General features: G+C 35.8%; 1 long non-coding RNA gene and 1 pseudogene across 2 annotated transcripts; one reads left to right on the forward strand and one right to left on the reverse strand.

The window, feature by feature from the left end:
* Positions 1-270: 270 nt before the first annotated feature.
* LOC144309178 (uncharacterized) lies at positions 271-23,790 on the forward strand. 2 transcript variants are annotated; one of them, XR_013375258.1, is made up of 4 exons: positions 271-452; positions 19,476-19,592; positions 23,176-23,256; positions 23,674-23,790. It is a non-coding gene; the product is annotated as an uncharacterized LOC144309178 (long non-coding RNA). The 2 variants fall into 2 exon arrangements; XR_013375259.1 differs by lacking the exon at positions 271-452 and adding an exon at positions 4,247-4,374.
* Positions 8,726-10,920, reverse strand: LOC144308233 (small ubiquitin-related modifier 2 pseudogene; annotated as a pseudogene).
* Positions 23,791-26,338: the final 2,548 nt, after the last annotated feature.

The following is a 26,338-nucleotide window of genomic DNA, read 5'->3' on the forward strand; positions in this document are numbered from 1 at the left end:
TCACCATCCTTTCATTTATTTGCATTAGGTAGGCAAGCCAACATCATTTCCCAGCCTGTGGCATCGGGCATTGGAAGTGCACTTGTAGGTTCATCTAATTCGTAAGATTATGACAGTGTGGGTAGAGATGTGGGGGAGGAAGAAAAAGAAGTGGCACGACTAGTTGGTGTTAAAGGGATGTGGAGAGTTCGGATGCTATCTCAAAGAGTATTTAGGTAAGCTCTCTAAACATCACCACGGTAACAAAAGAGGGCCTGAGGGTGGCTGCCTGGCAACCAGAGCACTACAACCTCCAGCTCAGTGCTGCCCTTTTCCAACATCTTTCAATTTTAAGGCTGTTCTTGATGAGTTTATTAACGAAATATCTTCTGTATACAAGGATGAATCTGCATAGTTTACAATACCCTCTACCTCACTGGAATCAAGAACATTCCTGTTCTATCTGATATCCGGTATGTTCTGATTTATTTGTTGGATATAGATATAGACATCTATATATCAAGAGATATATAAAATTCTCTAACACAAGCTTACCATAACAGTGGTTTTAGGCTCCTTTTGCCCCTCAGGATCTCAAATAAAGGCTCCTATTTGTCCCCATACCTTTGCTTATCCTACGTACATATTAGATGCACAATAGTTAATTGATGCTCTTCCCCCTTCTCTTCTGTGTATTCAAATCCTCTGTTTTTAGATAGATCTCAGTGTGTTAGCTTTTCTTCTGAATCTCAATATTATGTATCCATAAGAGATTTGGATTTTAGAATATGGATTTGATCATTTTTAATTTATTAGGTCTTTGTTTCCCTGATTGAGAAAGTGAGACTGCGAGTAAACTCCCAGGATTCTACAGATTAATTTAGTCCTGCTTATCCTCATTTGTGGTATCTAGCATGCTTCAGTGTTTAGGTTTCTCCTCTCAAGAATTTCTGTTGGTCGAAATGTGTGGCTAAAATTTGATGACATTCTGAAAATACAAACACTTGTGTGTACACTGGGTTGCCTTACTGGAAATAGATGTGGGCCAGAAAGTTGGTTCTCCGTAGGCTATTTACCTAAGAATGGCCATGTTAATTTATTTGGAAAATAACAACTTTATTGAAATATAATTCACAGGATGTACAATTCACTCATTTAAAGTAGAAAATTCCCTTGCTTCTGGTATACTCAAAGAATTCTACAACCATCACCGTAATCTAACTTTAGAACATTTTATCATCCCATAAAGAAGCCATGTACATACTAGCAGCCATTCCCAATTCCAGCTTTCTGCCCCAGTCACTGCAAACACTAATCTATTTTGTTGTGTCACTATGACTTTGCCTATTCTAGACATTTCATATAAAGGGAAACATACGTTGTGCCTGGATTCTTTCACTTAGCATAATGGTTTCAAGTTTCATCCACATTGTAGCATACTTCATTATTTGTTTTTGCTGAATAATATTTCGTGTTGTAGCTATACTACCTTATGTTGATTCATTTCTCAGTTGATGGACATTTGAATTGTTTCCACCTTTTGCTATTGTGAATAAGGCCATTATGAATATTAATGCATGAGAATTTGTGGGGACATATGTTTTCAGATCTCCTGTATAAATACCTAGGACTGAAATTGCTGGTTCATATGGCAACTCTATTTTTAACTTTTTGAGGAACTGCCAAACTCTATTCTAAAGTGTTGTGCCATTTTACATCCCCACCAGCAATATACAAGAGTTTCAGTTCTTCCACATCCTTGCTAACATTTGTTATTTTCTGTCTTGATTTATTGTAGCCATCCTATTGGCTGTGAAAATAGCCATCCTATTTCACTGTGATTTTCATTTACCTTTCTATAATGACTAATAATTTTGAGCATCTTTTAATGTGCTTATTATTGACAATTTTTGTATTTTCTTTAGAGCAATGTCAATTCAGATCCTTTGCTTATTTTTAAATTGAGTTATCTTTTTATTATTGAGTCATAAGAGGTCTTTATATATTTTATGTATTCTGGATACAAGCCACTTACCAGATATGTGATTTTCAGAAATTTTCTCTGATTGTGTGGGTTGTCTTTTCACTTCCTTGATGGAGTCCTTCAAAGAATAAAAAATTTTAATATATATATATTTTTTCTTGCTTGTGCGTTTGGTGTCATATCTAAGAAACCATTGCCTAATGCAAGGTCCCAAAGACTTACTCTTATGTTTTTTAACTAAAAGTTTAATAGTTTTCTGTGGTTATATTTAGGTCTGTGTTCCATACTGAATTTATTTTTTTATGTGATATGAGGTAAATGTCCAACTTCATGTTTGGTCTGTGGATCTAGGTGTTCCATCATTTGTTGAAAAGACTTCTTTCCCCATTGAGTTATCTTGCCACTCTTGTCAAAAAAATCAATCAACCACAATTTTAAGGTTTATTTCTGGACTCTCAATACTATTCCCCTGATGTATAGATCTATTCTTATGCCAGCGCCCCACAGTCTTGATAGCTGTGTCTTTGTAGTAAGTTTTGAGATTGGGAAGTGTGAGTGCTCTGACTTTGTTCCCCTTTTCTAAGATTGTTTTAACTATTCTGGGCCCCATACATTTCCATAGGAATTTTAGGATCAGCTTATCAAATTCTGCAAAAATGGTAGCTGGAATTTTGAATTGCAGATGTTAACCCACTTACATTTTTCCATCTTTATTGAGATATAATTGACATATAACATTGTTTAAGCTTAAGATGTACAATGTGATTTGATGCACATATGTATTGTGAAATGATTACAATAAAGTTGTTTAACACAACCTTACCTCACAGCTCCATTTTTTTGTTGATGTTGTTATGCTGAGAACACTTAAGTTTTGCTATCCTAGCAACTTGCAAGTATTCATTACAGTATTAACTATAATCATCATACTGCACATTAGATCTTCAGTACTTATTCCTCTTATAACTGGAAGTTTGTAGTTTTTGACCAACCTTATTTATCCCACCCCACAGTCCGCAGCCCTGGCTTCTATGATTTTGGCTTTTGTAGATTACACATATAAGGGATATTATACAGGATTTGTCCTTCTCTAATTTGCTTCACTTAGCATAATGCTCTCAAGGTTTATCTATGTTATCACAAATGGCAAGATAATGAAATTTTCTCTTGAGGCATTACCTAACTTTTAACCTGTGCCTGTTCAGGGTGAGAGGCAAAGAAACCAAGTATAAAGTAGCTGCTAAAAATGCTACAAAGCTAAATAGAGCCATAATATCACAGAGTGCTGGGAAGGCAAAAATAAGAATTCAGGAATCTCCAAAGTACTCTCTAGTAAACAACCTAGGTTTTTAGTTGAGCCCTAGGAAGTGTTGTACCATGTGAGTAGGGTTAAACTGGCAATAGACCAGCCTCAACTACGTTAAGATAATCTATTCCTACTTTGTCTGTTGTTTAGGGAAAAACATTTTATCTTCTCCTGAGGAAGGTATCATTCAGAACCACTACAATTTTCTATGCACAAAGTCTAGCATTCAATAAAGAAATTTCAGATATGTTAGGAAATAGGACCAATGAAAAAAAATAAAAACAACAACAGAAACAAAATCATAGATGATTAAAAAGTTGGAGTAAACAAAATGGTCTTTAAAGTAACTATGAGTAATGTGTTCAATAAATAAATAATGATAATTTCACCAGAGATATAAAAATTATAAAATTAAATGAAAATTCAATAATTAATCAAAAAGCTGAAATTAAGGAGTCCGTGGATAAATTTTACAAAGATTAAACAGAACAGAAGAGAGGATTACTGGACAGAATAGTAATAGGTCTAGTATCCAGAAAGTGATTTTTTTTTTTGCAACTGAAGAAAGTTCTCAAGCTACATGTTCTATATGCTGTATGAATTTAAAGCAGCATAATGACTATGGCAGGCAGACTAATTCATCCCCCCAAAATGTTCACATCCCAATCCTCAGAACTGTGTGTATGTTGTTATGTTACATGGTAGAAGAAGTAAAGTTGTATATGAAATTAATGTTGTTGATCAACTGAATTTAAGATAAGAGTGCCCTGGATCTAGGTGGGCCCTTAAAAGTGGAAGAGGAAAGCAGGAGTGAGAGATGTGAAAGGAGGACTTGACCAATCATTGTTGGCTTTAAAGATGGAGTTGGGGGTCAGAAACCAAGGAATGAAGATGGCCTCTAGAATTTGGAAATGGCCCTCAGCTTACAGCTTGCAAGAATACTGGCCCTCAGTCCTGTAAACACAAAAAATTGAATTCTGTCAACAGCTTGAATGAGTAAAAAATGGATTTGCCCCAGAGCCTCCAGAATGAAACTGATCCCTGCTGACAACTTTAAATTAGCCACTAAGACACATACGGGACTTCTGACCTACAGAAGTATAAGGTAACAAATTTGTATTGTCTTAAGTCACTACGTTTACAGTAATGTTTATGGCAACAGTAGAAAACTAATATAGTGGGGAAGAAAACTAGACATAGGTACATCAAAGTAAAACTGATGGATACCAGAAACAAAGAGAAAAATTTTAAAGTAACTAGAGAACAAAGACACATTATCTTTGCAGGAGCAACAATAATCTTGACAACTGAATTTTCAAAAGAAATAATGAAAGGAGAAAATGACCTGGCATCTCCAAAGTGCTGAGCAACATATGTTTCAACCAAGCAAAAATTCTTTCAAAATGAAGGTGAATCAAAAAGGTTTAAGGGAAACACAAAAATTGAGAGGATTTATAACTATCAGACATGCACTAAAAGAAATACTAAAGGGAGTTATTTAGGCAAAAGGAAAATGATCCCAAATGGAAACAAGGTAATTTAAGGAATCAAGAACACTAAAAAAGTTAATATAGACAATCTACATAAATATTGTCCATTCAAAAGAAAAACAATAGTATCTTTTGGAGTTTAAAATTTTTTGTACAATTAAAATACACAATAATAACACAAAAGATGGGAAAGTGTAAATCGAGTTGAAGTGTTATAAGGTTCCTTGTCTGGAAAGTGGTAAAAGCACTATATTAATAAGCCAGAAGGATGTTGTAATTGTGAGAAACTAAACTACTGGTTAAAAAAAAAAATGTATCGCAGAGAAGTTATAAGAGTGTTAAAAATGAAGTAATAAGCAACTTGATTGAAAAAAAAAACAGAATAAAGAAGAGAAGGCAAATAGAAAACACGTAGTAAAATGGTAGATTAAAACCCAAATTTCCCTGTAATCACATTAAATATAAATGGAGTATGTACTCCAATGAAAAACAAAGATTGTCAGGCTTGGCTTAAAAAATTACAACTATGTGTGACTTAGACATACCTTAAATAAGACATAGAAAGTTTGAAAGTAAGCGTTGAAAAAGTTATAACATGCAAACATGAACCAAAATGAGGCAGCTATAGTTAAATTAATAAAAGACAAATTAGACTTTAAGGCAAAAAGCACTATGAGAGATATTAGATATATCACAATGATTAAAGGATCAATTAAACAAGTTAGAGAAAACCTTAAGTGGTATGCACAAAATAAAATAGCTCCAAAATGTATTAAGTGAAAGCTGAACTCCAAACATAAATAGATAAATCTACAAACATGTGTGGAGATTTAAAATAAGCAGACAAAAGAAGTTATGGTATAGAAGCATGTACAAGACTAACAAATATATCCTAACATATTTAGAACATTGTATGTAATAAATGTAGAATACACATTCTTTTCAAATTGTTCCTGGGCTATTTATCAAGGATATTGTAAGAAAGGCATACCACCGACTAAATCTTTTGTGAATGTAGATGCAAAGCTCCTACACAAAATAATAGCAATATAAATCCAGGAATTAGGAGGATAGTACATGATAACCAAGTTGAATTTATTCTAGGAATGAAAGAATGGTTTAACTTTTAAAAAAATATTTTATTTATTTATTCATGAGAGACACAGAGAGGAAGAGAGGCAGAGACAGAGGCAGAGGGAGAAGCAGGCCCCCTGCAAGGAGCCGGATGCCGGACTTGATCCAGGACCCTGCCCTGAGCCAAAGGCAGATGCTCAACTGCTGAGCTACCCAGGCATCCCAGAATGTTTAACATTTAAAAGGCAATAATGTAATTCATCACATTAACAGAAAAGAATATATGATCATCACAGCAGAGGCAGAAAAAGTCTTTGGTAAAATTCAACACCTATTCATGTGAAAAGATCTTGGAAAACTAGGAATAGAAAAAAATTTCTTAATCTGATATAGGGTTTTAGAACATACCCAACACAAGGCATGTTAATAGTAAAATATTGAAAGCTTTCCCTTTAAGATCAGAAACGAGACCTGGTTGTATTACTATTTCTAATCAACCTTGAACTGGATATTTTAGAAAATAAGAAAGAAATGGAGCTTACAAAGATTGGAAAGGAAGAAATAAGTGTCTCATTATTTAGAGATGACATGGTTGTGTGTTTGGAAATTCTAAAAGTATTTACAAAAAACTTATCAGAATTCATAAATATATTTATCAAGTTTGCCAGATATAAGATCATTATATGTATTGGATAGGGTTCTCTAAAGAAACAGAACCAATAGGATATTCATAGGAGGAGATTTATTATAAGGACTTGGCTTACATAATTAGGGAGGTTGTGATGTTCCACAATCTGCCATCTGCAGGCTAGAGATCCAGGAAAGCCAGTGGTGTAATTAAGTCAGTCTGAAGGCCTGAGAATGAAGATCCAGGACAGCAGGAGAAGACTGATATCCCAGCTCAAGCAATCAGGCAGGAAAGGCTAGATTCTTCCTCTGTCTTTTTGTTGTTGTATTCAGGCCCTCAACAGACTGGATGATGCCAAGCCACAGGAGGGAGGGCAAACTACTTCATGGGTCCACCTATTTAAATGCTAATTTCATTCAGAAATTCCCTCACAGACACACCCAGAAATAATGTTTGGCCAAATATCTAGGCACCCTGTAATCCAGTCAACCTGACACATAAAATTAACCATCACAGCATACAAAAATGGTTACTATATGTTAGTGACAAGCAGAATATAAAATGAAAAACAGTATCATTGGCATTAGTTTAAAAAATTGTCAAATATTGAGGATTAAAATTAACAAAAAATGTGCAATACTTTTACAAAAAAACCCACAAAGACATTGAGAGAAATTAACAAAGACCCAAGTAAAAAGAGAATTGCACACTGGCCATAGACTGGAAGACTATATTCTAAAGATGTTAATTTTCCCTAATATGATTTCTTATTCAAATAATAATCCCAGTAAGCTTTTTAAAATGGAAATTGACAGATGAATTCTAAATTTTACATAGAATTGCAAGTGACAATAGTATTAAAAACCTTCTAGAAAAAAGTTTGATTTATAGAAATCACATTATTTTACAGAGCTATAATAATTTAACCAGCGTTCTATTGTTTCAAATATAGAAAAATTGAACAATGGTATAGTAGAGTCTGAAAAGAGATCTACCTGTCTACTGTCATTCAAGTTATGGTTTAAAAAATCCATTGTGATGTAGTAGGGGAGAAACCGTTTTCTTTGGTAAGTGGATCTGGACCAATTGGGTTACCAATTAAATCCAAATGATTCTTTGCATCTATTTCAAACTATATACAAAATTTAATTCCAAATGGACCATACATCAAAAGTGAAACACATGAAAGTTATTGAAGGTAATATAGGGTAATGTCTTAGCAACTTCGGTACAGTCAAGTATCCTTTAAAAAGGACACAAAAAGGGCAGCCCGGGTGGCTCAGCAGTCTAGCGCTGCCTTCAGTCCAGGGTATGATCCTGGAAACCCCGGATTGAGTCTCACGTCGGGCTCCCTGCATGGAGCTTGATTCTCCCTCTGCCTGTGTCTCTGCCTCTCTCTCTGTGGCTCTCATGAATAAGTAAATAAAATCTTTAAAAAAAGACACAAAAAAATAAAAAGGACACAAAAAGCACTAACTCTAAACAAAAAAAATTCTACTTTATTAAAATTAAGACATTATTAAGAGAGTGAAAGACAAGTCACAGAATGGGAAAAAAATTTTCAATAGTTATATCTGAGAAAGGACTTATATTCAGAATTACAGAACAACAAATCAATAAGGATAAAGGCAACCTAATTACTATTATTTTTATTTTAAACAAGTTTATTTAAACAACAAGATGCTTGACTTGAAGGGAAAACTATCTAGGATTTATTTTTTTATCCCTACTTAAGGACAGATTGCCCTGTATGTAATAGCTACATACAAAAAAGTTATAAAATTGTCCTTGGTTTCACAGTGGTAAATGAAAAACATTAAAATTCTCCAACTGAACAAGTATGCAAGGATTTTATGTTGTTCTTTTTTGTTAAATAGTGAGAACAAAACAACTTACTGGAATATAAAGATGAGAGCCAAATGAGAATGTCACTTAATGGACAAAGTGTATTTTTGCAGAACTAGTATTTTTCTCCATCCCATTTCCTTTTTTTTTTTCATCCCATTTCCATTTGATGTTGATCAAAACATACCACTGGCCATTTAGTTAAAAAATGCAATATGCTTGTACACGTGCAGTTACTATATGTACAATAAAGGAATAGGGAAGGGGAACATGAAAGAATAGAGAAAACTATACTGCAGTAGGCAGGATGTAGTGGAACCAAATTGCGGTTTTCTTTCTTTCTTTCTTTCTTTCTTTCTTTCTTTCTTTCTTTCTTTCTTTCTTTCTTTCTTTCTTTCTTTTTTTTTAAGAGAGGGATAGAGAAAGAGAGGGGATAGGGACATGGGGAGAGGGAGAGAGAATCTCAAGTGGGCTCCACACCCAGCATGGAGCCAGATGCAGGGTCTCATGACCCTGAGATCACGACCTGAGCCAAATTCAAGGGTCAGATGCTTAACTGACTGAGTCACTCAGGTGCCTCCCGAATTGCAGTTTTCTAATTTAGAATGTCTTCTCGGTCTGGAGAAACAGTTCCAGAGTAAGGTAGCATGTCCCCTTTGTAATGTACACATCCTGTCTGCTTCTGGAACATACCAGTTATATCTTCAGCCTCCATTTCCAGCTGTGCAGGTGTGTCTGTTTCATTGATTGGCTGCCCATCAAATAGGAATCTGATCTGCCTCACTGACAAACCCTATCATTCACAACAGGCTTTCATTAGTTTACTAAGTGGTGTATGCCTCTTAAACTGTACCACAGAACCATCCTGACCTGCCACCTTCAAAATTAATATGGTCGCTGTTCTCAGTTTTGACTCCTTCCTTGGTCTTTTCAGCAGCCACGGTGAGCGCCAGTCTCCCCAGCTGTTGCTTCACAAAAGAGGTACTAGGTCCATACCTAATGAACACACAGCAACACCAGGAGTGACAAGGAGGCAACCCAATTATTTTTAATGACAAATTTTGAAGACCTGTATCAAAAATCCAATCTCCAAATGGACAATAAGACAATAAATAAGCATTCAATTTTGTTAGTTATCAAGTAAATGCAAATTAAAATCACAATCAGGGATCCCTGGGTGGCGCAGCGGTTTAGCGCCTGCCTTTGGCCCAGGGAGCGATCCTGGAGACCCGGGATGCAGTCCCAAGTCGGGTTCCCGGTGCATGGAGCCTGCTTCTCCCTCTGCCTGTGTCTCTGCTTCTCTCTCTCTCTCTGTGTGACTATCATAAATAAATTTAAAAAAATCACAATCAGATAATAGTCTACATTCATTGATGAATGCTAAAATAAAAAAAGTAGACATGTTAGCAAGGATGTGGGAACTAATACATTGCTGGTGGAAACATAAATTGATAGAATTACTCTGGAAAACTGATGGGCTATACATATTAGAGCTTACCATATTACCCAGTAATTCCAGTCAGGTACATAAGCACAACAGAAATGCATATATATGTGAACCAAAATAAAAGTATGAGAATGTTCATAGCAATGTTACTTGTAATAGTCCAAAATAGTAGATCACCCAAATGCCTATCAGCAATAAACTAATGATGTTATATATTGATCCAACAAAATCATAGAATCATTGGAAATGAATGAAGTACTATCACAAACAACATGGGATACACTTCACAAATATAATATTGAACAAAGGAAGTTAGATATAAAGGAATATGCATGTATGATTCCATTTTATATAAAGTTCAGAAATAGGCAAAACTCATCTATGGTGAACTCATCTATGGTGATATAAGTCAAAATAGTAGTTTACATTGTGGAGCTAATAATGACAGAGAGGGACATGGAGGAGTGCAGGTGATGTTTTATATCTTGATCTGGGAGTTGGTTCCATGGGTGTGTTTATTTTGTAAACAAAATATCAAGCTGTACATTGAACATACATATACTGTAGGTATGTTGTATTTCACTAAAAATATTTTTAAAAAATTGATAGTATCCAGAGCTGGAAAGGTTGTGTGGAAATAGGTACTCTTGCACATTTTTATTGAAATTTGATTGCTGTATCCTTTTTGAACACTGAAAGTTATATTTATGTAAATTTCAAATATGCCTGTCATTGACCAAGCAATTCCACTTCTGGAAATCTATCTATAGTTGTCAATATCTTTGTTTGCCTAGTATTTCTGATTCTCACTCTAGGTATGTGGTTTGATTGTTCTCAACTTCCTTGGATTTAGGCATTGCCATAGATTGACTTTGGCCAATGAAATTCGAGTGGAAGTGACACTCCCACAAACAAAATAAAAATGACTGATGGTTATGTAAAAACCAAACAGCCCTCCCCTGCCCTACTCAAAAACACTCAACCTCATTAACAATTAATTAAATCCAAATATAAATAATAAAGAGATTTCATTTTTCATCTATTTGGATATATAAATTAGAAAAAAGACCTAGCACAATGTTGCAAGGGGGCAAGAAACTGAATACTATTGGGCTCACACCCCAGGTCACACAGCTGGGAAGTGGGGACAACCAAATCAGAACCCATGTCGATCTATATTTACAGCAGGTGGGCCTTCTCTTCCTATCACTCATTACTCACACCCTACCATCTTTGTGGTAGAATCTTTGAAGGTAGTCCTAACCATGCTATGAATTGTGTCATAAGCTACATTTCAAATCACTAATTCTCACTCTTCCTCCAAATCTATTAGAAAAGTAGAAATTACAAAAGTGTTGAAGTCATAACTGTAGCTTGCATTGCTAACTAGGAAGGAATCAGAGTCTAAACCACCATTCAACTAAACCACTATGTCTATAATGCAGTCTTTTTGGATTCAAGAATGGTTTCTCTACCATAAGTGAAAAATAAGGAGAGGGGTGTGTAACACAATGGGGTCAGTTTTTCGCATCATTTCTTTTTTCCGAAAGAGGAATCATTGAACCATGCTATTTTTAAATTTCTTTCTTTCATATAATTTGGTATCACTCCACATCACTTCAAGGAGTTCAACTTTAATCATTTTATAAGGCTACTTTAGTATTCCATTGTATGTAGGTATATATGTATACAGGTAAAGAATTCATACAGTATCAGGACGCCTGGGTGGCTCAGTGGTTGAGTGTCTACCTTTGGCTCAGGGCATGATCCCAGAGTCCTGGGATCGAGTCTCACATCGGGCTCCCTGCATGGAACCTGCTTCTCCCTCTGTGTCTCTGCCTCTCTCTCTCTCTGTGTCTCTCATGAATAAATAAATAAAATCTTAAAAAAAAGAATTCTTACAGTATCATAACCAGTGAGAAAATAAAATTTTATATCTTTTCTCTCTTCCTCATTCTCTTTCTCCCCTCCACAATCTCTCTTCTCCCCTTAGAAAGCATAAAAGCACTGGTTGTCCAGAGCTAGTCATCTACATAAGTAGATGACAAGGAAGACACCCCCAGGTTAGTCAGGCAACTAGAGACAAAAGATGTATAGGCTCCACTGCTCAGCCATGGAAAATTGTGTTCTTAACTAAAGACAAGGATGTATATGTGTTCATGTGTGAGATGTGGTGTGTCTAACAAAATGGGATGTAACATTTTCAGTTCCTTTTACTCTGATTATAATACTGTTATCTGAAGAGAGAGATGTTAAGAGAAACACACTCCAAGGAGTCAGACAACTCTTGATATCAAGTACATAGGCAGCACTCTACTAACCAAACTAGCTCCATGGAAAATTCCATCTTCACCTAAGGATAAGGCTCTGTGTGTGTGTGTGTGTGTGTGTGTGTGTGTGTGTGTAACAAAATGTAATAGGCCATTTCAACTTTATAAATGTTAGTTTTTATAAATGTTCATTGAATAATCTTAAAATATGCTGAAAATTACAAAGAATGAAATATATATAACCCAGAGACATTTGGTATTAATATTTAGGTCTATAAACTTCCACATTATTATTCTATTGCTGTGGCCTGAATTGTATCTCCCCAAAAGACATGTTGAAGTCCTGAACTCTGTTACCTATCAATGTGACCTTATGTGGAAATAGGACCTTAGCTGATATAATCAAGTTAAGATGAGATCATACTGGCTTAGGATCCTAATTGAATATGACTAGTGTCCTTATAAGGAGAGAAGAGGAGAGATATAGATACAGAAAGAGAAATACCATGGTAAGACAAAGCCACAAAGGGGAGAAGGCCACGTGAAGATAGAAGCAGGGATTGGAATGATGCATTTACAAGCAAAGGAATTCATTAGTTGCCAATAACTACCAGAGGCTAGAAGAGGCAAGGAAGGGTTTCTCCCCTACAACCTTCAGAGAGAGTATGGATCTGCTGACACCTTGATCTTGGAGTTCTAGCCTTCAAGATTGTGAATAAATTTCTGGTGTTTCAAGCCACCTTGTTTGTGGTATTTTGTTATGGCAGCCCCAGGAACTAATATACTGTTGATACACTTTAAAAAAAGATTTTATTTATTTATTCATGAGAGACACACAGAAAGAGGCAGAGACATAGGCAGAGGAAGAAGCAGGCTCCCACTGGGGAGACTGATACAGGAATTGATCCCAGGACCCTGGGATCATGACCTGAGCCAAAGACAGATGCTCAACCACTGAGCCACCCAGGTGTCCCTGTTGATACATTTTTTAAATAAACTATTTGAAAATAATTTTTAAAAACCCTCCACAGCATACTTAACATCCTTCTACTTTCATACTGCCTATATCGTTACTTTAATAATTAGTTGCAAAAGGAATAATTTCTGCAAATCTCTAAATTTTTCATTTCATTTACTTTTCTGAGTATAAAGGTAGTGTATGTTTTAGACAAGCAAATATCAGGGAACAGCTGTAAAATAATATTTAATTTCCCTGTGACCCCACTCCTAGGCCCTTTTTCAAGATATTATCCATAAATAGCTTGGGTATATATTATCCCAGATATTTTTCACTTCAGATTCTGTACCAAGAGAAATGTAACTCTCTTTTCCTCTCTTCTACTCTGTCACTGTGAAGTGCGTATTTTTATTGATACAGGATATAAGCATAAGAACGCTTTTATTTTTATTGAAGTGTAGTTGATACACAATATTGTTAGTTTCACATATACAACACAGTGATTCAACATCTCTACACATTACAAAGTGATCACCAAAATAAATCTAGCTAACCATCTGTCACCATACAAAGTTATCACAGTATTATTTTTTTAAGATTTATTTATTATTTATGATAGAAAGAGAGAGAGGAGAGAGAGAGAGAGAGAGAGAGAGGCAGAGACACAGGAGGAGGGAGAAGCAGGCTCCATGCCGGGAGCCCGATGTGGGACTCGATCCCGGGACTCCAGGATCGCGCCCTGGGCCAAAGGCAGGCGCTAAACCGCTGAGCCACCCAGGGATCCCCTATCACAGTATTATTAACTTTATTTCCTATGCTGTACATTACAACCTCGCGTCTTATTTGTTGTGTAACTGGAAGTCTATACATTTTAATCCCCTTCTTCTATTTTGCCTAACCCTTACCACCTCCCGTCTGGCAACCACCAGATTGTTCTCTGTATCTATGAGTCTGTTTCTGTTTTGCTTTTTTGGTTCATTTGTTTCAACTTTTAGATTCCACATATAAGTGAAATCATATGGTATTTGCCTTTCTTTCATTTATTTAACTTAGCATAATACCCTGTAGCTCCATCCATGTTGTTGCAAATGGTAAGATTTCATTTTTTTTATGACTGAGCCATACTCCATTGTAGATACATACCACATCTTCTTTAGCCATTCTTCTACCAATGGACACTTAGGTTGCTTCTATATCTTGGCTATTGTAAATAATGCTGCAATGAACATATGAATACACATAACTTTTCAAATTAATGTTTTAGTTTTCTTCAGATAAATACCCAAAAGTGGAATTGCTGGATCATACAAGATTGCTTAGTGAAGCATTGTCTATAACAGAATATATTGGAAACTAATATTCACTGGGCGGAAGCCTGAACAAATTGTTGTGTATTCATAATAGAGTATTCAGCTACCAGAGGAGAATAAGTTATATCTATATCAATGACTTAGAGAGATATTCATGATACACCAAGTAAAATACATACACACACATAATATTGATAAAAGTATAGAATAATTCATAGTAGATTTCTGGAGTTTGGAAGGAAAAGGGGTGTGTGTGTGTGTGTATAAATATACATATTTATGATAAGATCATTTTTTCCCACTGTTTTCAGTGAACACATGCTAATTTTATAATTCTTTTAAAAAAATTTTATAATTCTTAAAGAACATTTGATCACAGATTGAAAAAAATATACATATTTGAAAAGCTTTTGTCTGATATGAATATATCATTTATTATAAGCTTAAAACTTACAATAAATTTAGTATCTAAAAGTAGGAAAAATAACATACTGCTTAATAAATCCTGAGTATTTAGTGCCATGAACAAATAAAATGTGTTTAACTTATGAGTCATTTCGCAGAAAAATCTATATTTGTAATACACACTTATTTCCCTAGAAGGGCCAAAATATCATTTCAGTAATAAGAATTATGAAATTTTATTTATTAAAAAATCCTCACTGATGACTGATGAAGTTAGATAAAATTACTCAGGAGGTGTTGTAATAGCATTTGCAGAAGCCAGATAAAAAGGATGTTACAAATAGCTCTTTTGAGGGGCTCTTCAGGGTCATTTACTTGCTTTTGCTATGTGTTTCTTTTTTGAATTTCTATTTCACCATGTAATTTTGGAGTAGCTCCTGATTATAGTAAATGACCACTGTTCTACAAAATTTGATATTTTAGCAAAATGAAATAGCCTCTGTCACATTAATTTTCTTCTTGTCAATACTTTGCTGTCATCATGGTCTTCACTCTAATTTATTGTGGGGAGTGTAACAGTGTCAGTATTTTCCAAGTCTGCTAAAGACTGGCAAATAACTGAAAACTGTCATAATGTGTATATTACAAGTGGTACTGCCATGATGTCCCTGAGATTATCTGCAGCAAATTTTACTGGTCATGATCACAGCTTAGTGGATCACAATGTCTTTATGCACCATGCAGTTTGTAGAACAATAAGTTGAATGCTTCCTGTGTGCCAGGAGCTGTGCTAAGCAATGTATACACACATAATATCATTTAAAACAAATAATTATCCAATTAGATAGCTATTATTATCTGTACTTCAAACCAAGGCTCGGGGCTTAAGCCAGTTGTTAGGTAGCAAATAGCAAAGCTAGGGCTTAAATTTAGGGCTTGTGAACTCCAGTTGTACTCTTTACCTATAAGCTATAATATTTCCAATAGTATCTGAGATATACATTACTGGAGTTCAACAGTACCTGGTCCCTCTCCATTTTATGCACATTGGAAGGGTATTCTTCCTAGCCCTCTCGTAATTAGGGCCAGTAACTAATTCTGGACAATAGGCTATGAACAGAAATTATATTTTTTGTTTTCAGGTTGAAATATTTAATTGCTAAGATGTTCATCAGCACTTACAATCAGGGAAATGCAAATTAAAACAGTGAGATATCACCTCACACCTGTTAGATTGGCTAAAATCAACAAAACAAGAAACAGGTAAGGATGTGGAGAATAAGGAACCCTATTATATGGTTGGTAGGAATGCAAACTGGTGCAACCATTGTGGAAAACAGTATGGAACTTCCTCAGAAAGTTAAAAATAGAACTACCCTATGATCCAGCAATCACACTACTGGGTATTTACCCAAAGAATACAAAAACACTAATTAAAAGTGATACATGAGCCCCTATGTCTCTAGCAGTGTTATCTACAATAGTCAAATTATGGAAGCTGACCAAGTGTCCACTGATTGATGGATGAATAAAGAAGAGGTGGTGTGTGTGTGTGTGTGTGTGTGTGTGTGTGTGTGATGGAATATTATTCATTCATAAAAAAGAATGAAATATTGCCATTTGCAATGACATAGATGGAGCTAGAGAGTGTAAGGCTAAGCAAAATTAGGCATTTGGAGAAAGACAAATACCATGTGATTTCACTCATGTGGAATTCAAGAAACAAAGCAAACAAGCAAAAGGAAACAGTGAGAAAGAGAGAAAAATAAAAAAAAATAGACTCAACTATAAAGGACAACCTGATGATTGATGGTTACCAGAAGGGAGGGGGATGGGAAGATAGGTTAAATAGGTGATGGGGATTATGGAAGGCACTTGTCATAATGAGCACACAGTGATGTATGGAATTGTTCAATCACTATATTGTACACCTGAAACTAATATAATCCTGTATGTTAACTAATTGGAATTAAAGTTAAGAATTTAAAAAAGAAATATCTAGGGCAGCCTGGGTGGCTCAGTGGTTTAGCACCACCTTCAGCCTAGGGTGTGATCCTGGAGACCCAGGATCGAGTCCTATGTCAGGTTCCCTGCATGGAGCCTGCTTCTCCCTCTGTGTCTCTCATGAATAAATAAATAAAATCTTAAAAAAAGAAATATTTAATTGCTAATGTGCAACTCTCTTGCCACCTCTCTTCTCTAGCTGCAGCAACTGAGGAGGCCTTGCGTTGAGATACTAGAGCTTCAAGTTTAAAGTACCTTGATTACTCAGTTACCATACAGAGAGAAGATATTCTGGAGAAGTTCCTGAATCCACAATGTAATTTGTGTGAATCAGAAGCATGCTTTTGTTGTGTTAAACTACTGAAACTGTAGGACTGTTACCACAGGCTAGCTTAACCTGCCTGATTAATACAGAAACTGGTACTGAAAGTGTGGTATTGATATAACAAAAACGTGAAGTGTGACGTTGGCTAAGTGGTTTCATGGTAGGAATTTTTAATGGCAAGATGAAGCTGTAATAGACTTAGCACAAATGATTAGGGAATTTGCAAGTATAAGGGAAGAGTTTGGATAATAATGCTAGTAGGGAAATATAGATGAAGAGACTAAAAAAAATGTTAATACTGCTCAGGGGAGTGGTAGTAGTGTTTGTTGATTGCTGCTGGTTTTGATTGGTGTGATGGTTCACTTTATGTGTCAGCTGGACTGGGCTAAGAGATGCCCAGATAGCTGGTAAAACATTGTTTTTGGATGTGTCTGTGAGGATGTCTCCAGAAGAGATCAGCATTTGCATAAGTAGACTGAGTAGATTGCTCTCACCAATGTGGGTGGGCATCCATCAATCTATTGAGAGCATTAACAGAGCAAAAAGGTGAAGGGCGATTCATTCTCTCTGCTTAGGCTGAAACATTTATTTTCTCCTGCCTTTGTATATCAATACTCTGGTTCTCGGGCTCTCAGATTCAGACTGGGAATTACACCATCAGCCCCCAGTTCTTAGGCCTTCAGACTATTTGAATTACACCACTGATTTTCCTGGTTTCCAAGCTTGTAGATGGCAGATTGAGGGACTTCTTGGCTTTCTTAACAGTCTTCTTTGGGGAGGAGGTAAGTATGTTTTCCCTTTGGAAAGAAGAATGAAGCAAACATTTGGGAGACTATGATGGAGATTATTAGTGTTCACCATTATCAATTTCTCGTCTACCCCTCAGTCATATAGAAGATCACATTTACCATCTCCAGATGTAAATAGAGCCATATGACTAATGCTGGCCAATGGGTTGTGAGGACAAGTGACAGGAACATTTAATTGCTTTTATGTATTTTCTTCCTTTTTTGTGGTAAAAGAGGATGTCTTAGGTGGAGATAGCAGTGCTAAAACTCAAAGCAACTTAAGAGTTACCATATGAAGGAGAAATGCCCTATGCAACCATTTGATCATATTGAGTTGTTTGGTTTATTTGTTATCATGGCATGGCCTATACTATTCCTCTCACAGATGTGAAACAATTGTTATTATTATAAAAATATTAAGTATAAAAAGAAATTAGAAAGATTGTTAAATATCTCCCAAACATCTTCAAAGAATAGGCATCTCTTATGCTATACAAATTAATCCAGGCATACACAAACATGCATAGATATTAAATTAATTTTAAGAAGCTAGAAAAATATTAACACAAACCTAGTAAAGATAACTAAGAATAATAGACTAATTTCATTTTGTGTAAAAGTACATAAATTTCTAATAAAGAGTAGATATTGTGGATTGATTAACTGAACCTCTGTTCTACCTTCCCAATTACAGTTAGAGCTCTGATAGTGAATTAGGTTCTATCAATTAGACAGACTTGTTAGATTACTTGTGAGGTAGAAGTGATATGGAGGACATCTTCCTGCTGCTGTTGCTTCTGGCAAGGTCATGGATGAGAGAATGGCAACTCCATTTAGCAAAGACCACCTTTGAGTCCAGGTATGGCAGACACATTTGGATCTCCAAATTACATTTGCACAACCTTATCTTTGACTTGTTCTGTGCATGTCAGCCAGCTTCTCTCCTTGGTCCACCCCAATATCTGCACAATGTATGTATGGAGTGGAGTAGTTACAATGGTAGAGAAGGAGGCAATACATGGGTTCAAAAAGCATGGAGTACTCACTGAGAACAGCCAGAATCTCTGTGGCTAGTTAATGATTTCAGACCACTCTACCATAGAGGAGGGTATGATTTGTCTTTAACAAAATTGACACCTTCTCCAGATATGGGTTTAGCTTGTTTTCTCTGCCCTCAGTATTTCTGCTGATATCACAATTTAAAGCATACAAAATGCCTGATTCAAGGGACTATTTTATAGTGAAGAAGGTGTGGCAACAGATACATGACCACTGGTTTGATAATACAACACAAATCCAGCATCAGTTGGCCCAATACATTGAATGGCCTGTGAAAGTCTCAGGTAGGACATCAAAAGGAGAACAGCGGTAGAGTTGGAATACTGTCCTCCAGAATGTGGAATATATACTCATATCTCAACAACTTATATGTGGTACTGTATTCCTTTATTTTAAGTTTGTTTTTATTTTATTTTAGTAATCTCCACACCCAACGTGGTGCTTGAACTCATGACCCTTAGATCAAGAGTCACATGCTCTTCCAACTGAACCAGCCAGGCGCCTCATGTGGTATAAGGTTCCTAATAGCTAGAATACATATGTATTGGGGCCAACACAATCATTCACTTCCAGAATTTGTGTTTCTTGTTTCTACATGCTCAGGCTCTCCTAGTTTAGACGTTTTGTTTCTTAAGAGTAAATGCTTCCACCAGGGGACACTTTACGGGTTCTACCAAACCTGAATATGAGCCATGTCAAGATGAATATATCACTAGACGGGTAAGTAAATATATAGATATAGGCAGTTAATTTTAAAATAAATTTTTGGAAACCATAAACAATGGCTTGTGGGAAGAGTTAATTGTTGCCAATAGAAACCTTGATTTTTAAATTTGAGATCCAAATCACTTGGTCATTTTGTTCCATTGTGTTCTTAGTCATTTTAAAAGAATGCACACCCAGTCCATTATATACTTTGGTGCCTAATATTGCCAATGCTACTTGTCAGGCTTCTTTTAGTGGTTCATCTAGGAGGCTGTCATTAAGTAAAGACTTCACATGGAGCCTACTTACATATTGCCGGTGTTATGTTTGTGTCCTCTGAAAATTCGTATGTTGAAGCACTAACCTCCAATGTGATGATATTTGAAGATGGGCCTTTCAGAGGTACAATGAGATAAACTCATGAGGACAAGTCTCTGGTCTGATGGGATTAGTGCCCTTATAAGAAGATAGACCAGAGATCTTGCTCTCTCCTCCATCCTCTCTCTTTGCACATGAGAAGAGGTCATGTGAGTACACAGTGAGATGGCAGTTATCTGCAAGCCAAGAGAAGAGGCCTCAGAATGAAAAATCTATCATGATTTTAGACTCCCTGGAGTACAGAACTGTGAGAAATGAATTCTGTCATTTAATCTACCCAGTCTATGATATTTGTTATGGCAGCCCAAGCTGACTAAGACACCCTAGTAACTAATACCAGTTGCAGTGACTGGAGCAACTTTGCTACCATACAACTGGCCCTTGGAAGCCACCTGAATTCCAGTCAGCCATTGGCTATTAAGCTAGGGGTACGAAATAGCAGTATTTATTTCCAGTAATAGAAAAGAGTATTGAGTGTATATATTAGTGGTTTTTGAAAAGGAAATAATCATTTCACTAATAATTTTGATTTAATTGGTACAGAAACAAATATAGTATCAGGAATGTATTACATAGGGCAGCAAGGGTGGCTCAGTGGTTTAGCACTGCCTTCAGCCCAGGGTGTGATCCTGGAGTCCCGGGATTGAGTCCCATGTCAGGCTCCCTGCATGGGGCCTGCTTCTCCCTCTGCCTGTGTTTCTGCCTCTCTCTCTCTCTCTCTCTCTCTGAGTATCTCATGAATAAATAAAATCTTTAAAAAAAGGAATATATTACATATTTTACCTCAATCTTCAAAAGAAGATTATGAATTAAAATTAACAAAAATTTTACATTATTGGGGATTTCTGAAGATTCAATGGAATAATACACAATTGGTTACCAAAGCCTTCAGCCTAATCATTAAATAAATGTTGATAGTAATAATTTAATATTAATATAATATTAAATATTTCTAATCTTTTTAAAGAATGAGAACCTTGAAAAATACAGAATTCCTTTTAAACATCCTACATAAGGTGAATGGAATAAATTTGTTTCCATTTTTTCCATATCCTAATCAAACTTTCAGTGAAGACTCTATTGTTCTCATTATATAACTCATTGTCTTACATAAAATGTGGAGAATGTCCTACATTGCAGAGCTTTGAATTAACAAAATTAATTGCCATGTACCCTAATTTTAAAACCTTGCCTATGATCCAACAAACATATATCAACCATTAATAGAAGAAGCTAAAATATTTTGTGTAGATATGTCAGTGCATGTGTATGTTTGTGCATTTCTGTGTCTAGTTATGAACAGGTGGGTGTTAATTTTAACAAGAAGCACTTACAGAACTTACTTCCTTTCAGATAGGTAGTTTGTAATCAATAAATGCACACATAACTATTTTGTTAGATATGGGATGCTATGCAATTATGACATAATGGTTCTTGCTGATTTCCCATTTTGGATTTCTAAAATATTTTAATTTGTCACCTCATTTGATCTTCACAACAAACTTATGTTACAGATTAATAGTGATTTCCATGCCACGCATTTGTTGTGCTGATGAAATGAATTTATCTACAGGAAGTCCCTAAGCATACTACATGCAAAAAATACTAAGGAAGCATTTAGCAAATGTTTATCCTTTTTAGATATTTAACATCCTTTTCCCCCTTTTTATAATTATCATCCTTGTTACTATTGCTCTTAATACAACCTATGTTACTCATGATGATAGTAAGTCCTTTGATCACCTGTTAACATGTGAGAAATTCTCATGGACTAAATGATTTATTAAACACCTTGTAACAAGTTGGTCAAATATGTGCATGGTGTTCTATTTAATTTCCATATTAAATGCAACAATATTTCAGCATAATTATTGACCAGTAAGGAAATATTTAGTAATCTCTCCTACAGGCCTTTCACTCTATGTGTTAATTTTAAGATTCTGATTATCTTTTAATATCATCGTTCACATGCATACAAACATATACAGGCCAATATTCAATTTTACATCTTGATGGTGCATACTATGCTCCATGATTATGCAACATCTTTTCTCCTTGGACCATCCACAAATACCCATGAAATGGCAAGTTATATATGCAGGTCGTATATTTCAACCTCTCTCTATATAGTATATGAGATAATTAAATGGTGCTTTTTAGTTAGAATTTAGAATACTTCCAGATTGCTCCATTACATGTTCTATTGAACATTTTATCATTAAGTTGGTCTTCAACCTATTGTTTTCAGAATTGCATTATTGTTCTCAGTGCATCTTATGTGTCTCAACTAGTGTATCCTTTTCATGGATAGTCTAGTTGGATATCACTTGGTTAATATCAAACAAAGACATTAAATCATAGTTGTCAAAGTGATAATATATTTGGAAAAGGGAATCAATGGTGATTTTTAGAGATTAATTGATATTTTTCATGGTCCCACAATGAGTAGTGTTAACTCATTTATAATTTAAGGAAAGAATTAATTTCCCTAATAGAGTTTTTAAAGAAAACTATTGTTCACCCACATCATTAGTCAGCCTAGGCAAATGCAAGAAAAAACACTATATATTCCATTGCTCTCTCTTAGTTAAAATCAGGATTATCATTCTCCAATATTTAAATGTTCTCTAATTTCCTCTCAGCTTTAACTGTGCATGGTTGTCACTGTATTTCACATATTTCTAGGTAGAGAATGATAGCTTTATATTTTGTGAGTTATAGTAAATAAAGCCTCATTCTATATCATAATAATCAGTGAGTTGCAAGGGATCATCTCAATTCTGAAGACTCTCCTTTCCCATAATGGATTGAAAGTGCTCTCCTGCCATCCCCTGTAAGTTTTTCTAATCCTCCAACTAAAGCATCAATACTGGAGACTTTTTGGTTTAAAGGAAAACAACTAAATAATGGTGGTGAACTATCGCTAATAGAAGCAGAAAAGAAAGCATACATCTTGGTTTAAAGGAAAACAACTAAATAATGGTGGTGAACTATCGCTAATAGAAGCAGAAAAGAAAGCATACATCCTGGTGATTAAGTAGGTTGTAAATAGGAAATGAACATGTCAGAATAATTTTTTTAGGTACAGAATTTTGCATTGTGATAATATAATTTATCTGTTTAAATAATTAATCTGTTTATTAATTTATCTGTTACTTTTCAAGTTTCAAAAGTATCTACTCATGTTGCCTAATCCTCATGATAAACCTGTGTTTTTCAGTTAGTACAAGATTCAGTGATACAGGTTTATTGAGGGTTAAGAGATAATCCACCTAAAAGCTCCTAAAACACTGTATGCTTGGTAAGTCACCAGTTCTGCAATATAACTACTCTTTTTCTTTCTTCTCTTCATAGTATTAATGGTAGTACAAAAGATATTACTACTACTACCTTGATTAGTAAAAATAAGAACACATTTAATAATCACTTTTTATTAGATATGTAGTCTGGTTGTCAGCAATGGGAACAATTTTGCTTTTAGTTGATACATTTGGGCCATGGTAACCACATGGACTCCAGACACAATAGAGAGATAGAAGCACTAAACATTGGAGATGCAACGTGGGTGTTAATCTTCACTAATAATAAGAACTTTTCAAAAAATATTTTTAAGTAATTTCTGAATAGGATATCACTGTCAATAATGAATTTGGGTTGGTGGGTATGGAAATAATTGTGGTGACAATATAATCACTTATGTGTATTTTTCACATTTCAGGTAACAAAAGTATTTTAAATATACAGCCTCATTCAAACAGAAAACAACCACGTGCTGCAAATGCATAATAACTTTACACAATAAGGGACTATGAGAATTAAATAAAATATTCCACAGGTCTGTATGATGTATGCTGCCTGATAAGACTTTGCTCATCCCTTGGTATAGGTACCTAATAAATTATGCAGTCCAGGTTGTTGTTCTTTAGGAAATGCTGCCTCTTCTTAGATGTCTGGAAAAGATACAATGAGGTTATGCCTAGCAATCATATTATTGCTCCTGTTTTTACTATGTTTGTATTTTCATCATATGTGCTGAGTGATTTTTGTTTGTGGATAAGAGACCTATTGAATTTTGTGTATTTACCTTTTGCTACAACACCTTACCTCTATATCCCTCTCATTAATTTCAGACTGGTCTACTTGGATCATTGTACTTACAGGTTTTCGGAAATAGTTTTTTTTTTTTAAAGATTTATTTATTTATTAATGAGAGACACAGAGAGAGAGGCAGAGACATAGGTAGAGGGAGAATCAGGCTCCACGTAGGGAGCTTGATGTAGGATTAGATCCCTGGACTCTGGGATCGTGCCCAGAGCTGAAGGCAGATGCTCAAACACTGAGCCTCCCAGGCATCCCATCTACTTAATTTTATTAAAAAAAACTTTTTTTTTTTTACTATAGTCTCTGACATCATTAGCCATTGTTAAGGTGTAAGTTTCAGCATTTCCTGTGGAGTTCAATTTCCCCAATGAGACATATCAGATCTCATCTCTTCTATCTAAAGGAATTATTTTTCTCTCAAAACCATTTTCACATACACTGGTCTAGTGTAGTCTATTCGGAAATAGTAAAGGTCAGACTTTTCTGCATATGATCTATATTATTTTCCAACTGCCACTGAGGATGGATTAGTAATTTCTGATTGCCACAAAAAATGGGCTATGTCAGTGCTTGAGTGTCTGGATTGCCTTTCTCTGAACCCAAGGGACTCATTCTCACTATGTTCTCTGCTCCTTATATTATTCCAAAGTGGTCAAGAGTCCTTGGATATTCCACTTGAACCAACCTACCTGGCCTCATGACAGACTTGGGGACTGCTGGGATCAGAAAATCTCCCCTCCTTCCCATCTTTCCTCCATTTTCCCCTTCCCTTCCTTTTTTCCTTCCTTCCCTCTTTTCTTTTTTTTTAATCTCCACTTTCTTTATGACAAGAAACTCTGATTCCCATGTATTACTCTGGTTTAGCTTTCTTAGCAGATTAATTTCTACACACAATGTTGTGTGTTTGGTGGTGGTCCCCCCAAAAATGTATTCATATCTTAATACCTGCATCTTGTGAATATTACCATATTTGGAAAAAGGTTTTGTAGACATAATAGAGTCTTGAGAAGAGATTATCCTGGGTTATCCATGTGGGTCTTAAATCGAATGATAGCCTTATGAAAAACATAAGAGGAGAAGGCCTTGTGAAAATGGAAGCAAAGATTGAAGTTAGGCAGCCATAGGCCAAGTAATGCCTGGTACTACCAGAAGCTGGAAGAGATAAGGAAGGATTCCCCTCTAGACACTTTGGAGAAAATAGCCCTATTGACACCTTTATTTTGGACTTCTGGCCTATAGAACCCTGAGAGAATAAATTGTTACTGTTTTAAGCCACCAAGTTTGAGATAATTTATTATGCCAGCCACAACAAACTACTGCATGCGGGAGATCCTTGGGTGGCTCAGTGGTTTAGTGCCTACCTTTGGCCCAGAGCGTGATCCTGGAGTCCCGGGATCAAGTCCTATGTCAGGCTCCCTGCTTGGAGCCTGCTTCTCCCTCTGCCTGTGTCTCTGTCTCTCTCTCTCTCTGTGTGTGTGTCTCTCATGAATAAATAAATAAAATATTTTTCATAGACACACAGAGAGAGAGAGAGAGAGACAGAGACACAGGCAGAGGGAGAAGCAGGCTCCATACAGGGAGCCTGATGTGGGACTCGATCCCACGTCTCCAGGATCACACCCCAGGCTGCAGGCGGCGCTGAACCGCTGTGTCACCAGGGCTGCCCTAAATAAAATATTTAAAAAAAAGAAACTACTGCATGCACATTTTGACATTTTCTGTCATAACTCACTCACTAATTCATTCAGTTTTGGCATTGTGAAACATGTGAGCAATTGAGGTGTTCCTAAGGTTATACCTCTGAGAATAAATTTAGGGCCCCAACAAAAGGCTCCAGGTGACTAACAACTGTATTAAGTGGAGTCGCAGTATTGTTTGTCTTGCAGTAGAAATACTGAGCAGAGTTATGCACTGACAGGACCCACTGTATACCAGGATGATATCAGAAATATCAAGTGACCCGGGAAGCCTGGGTGGCTCAGGGGTTTAGCACGGCCTTCAGTGCAGGATGTGATCCTGGAGACCCAGGATCGAATTCCGCATGGGGCTCCCAGCATGGAGCCTGCTTCTCCCTCTGCCTGTGTCCCTGCCTCTCTCTCTCTCTCTCTCTCTCTCTCTCTCTCTGTGTGTGTGTGTCTCTCATGAATAGATAAATTAAAAAAAAAGAAACATCAAGTGACCCAATCTTCATAGAATTGAGTGTGTGTGTTTGTTGTAGGGTAGATTCAGGGGACCAGAACCTTCTAGGCAGAGATTCAAACTTTTTTTTTTTAAGATTTTAT

The sequence above is a fragment of the Canis aureus genome, chromosome X (assembly GCF_053574225.1).
Source record: "Canis aureus isolate CA01 chromosome X, VMU_Caureus_v.1.0, whole genome shotgun sequence".
Lineage (NCBI taxonomy): Eukaryota > Metazoa > Chordata > Mammalia > Carnivora > Canidae > Canis > Canis aureus.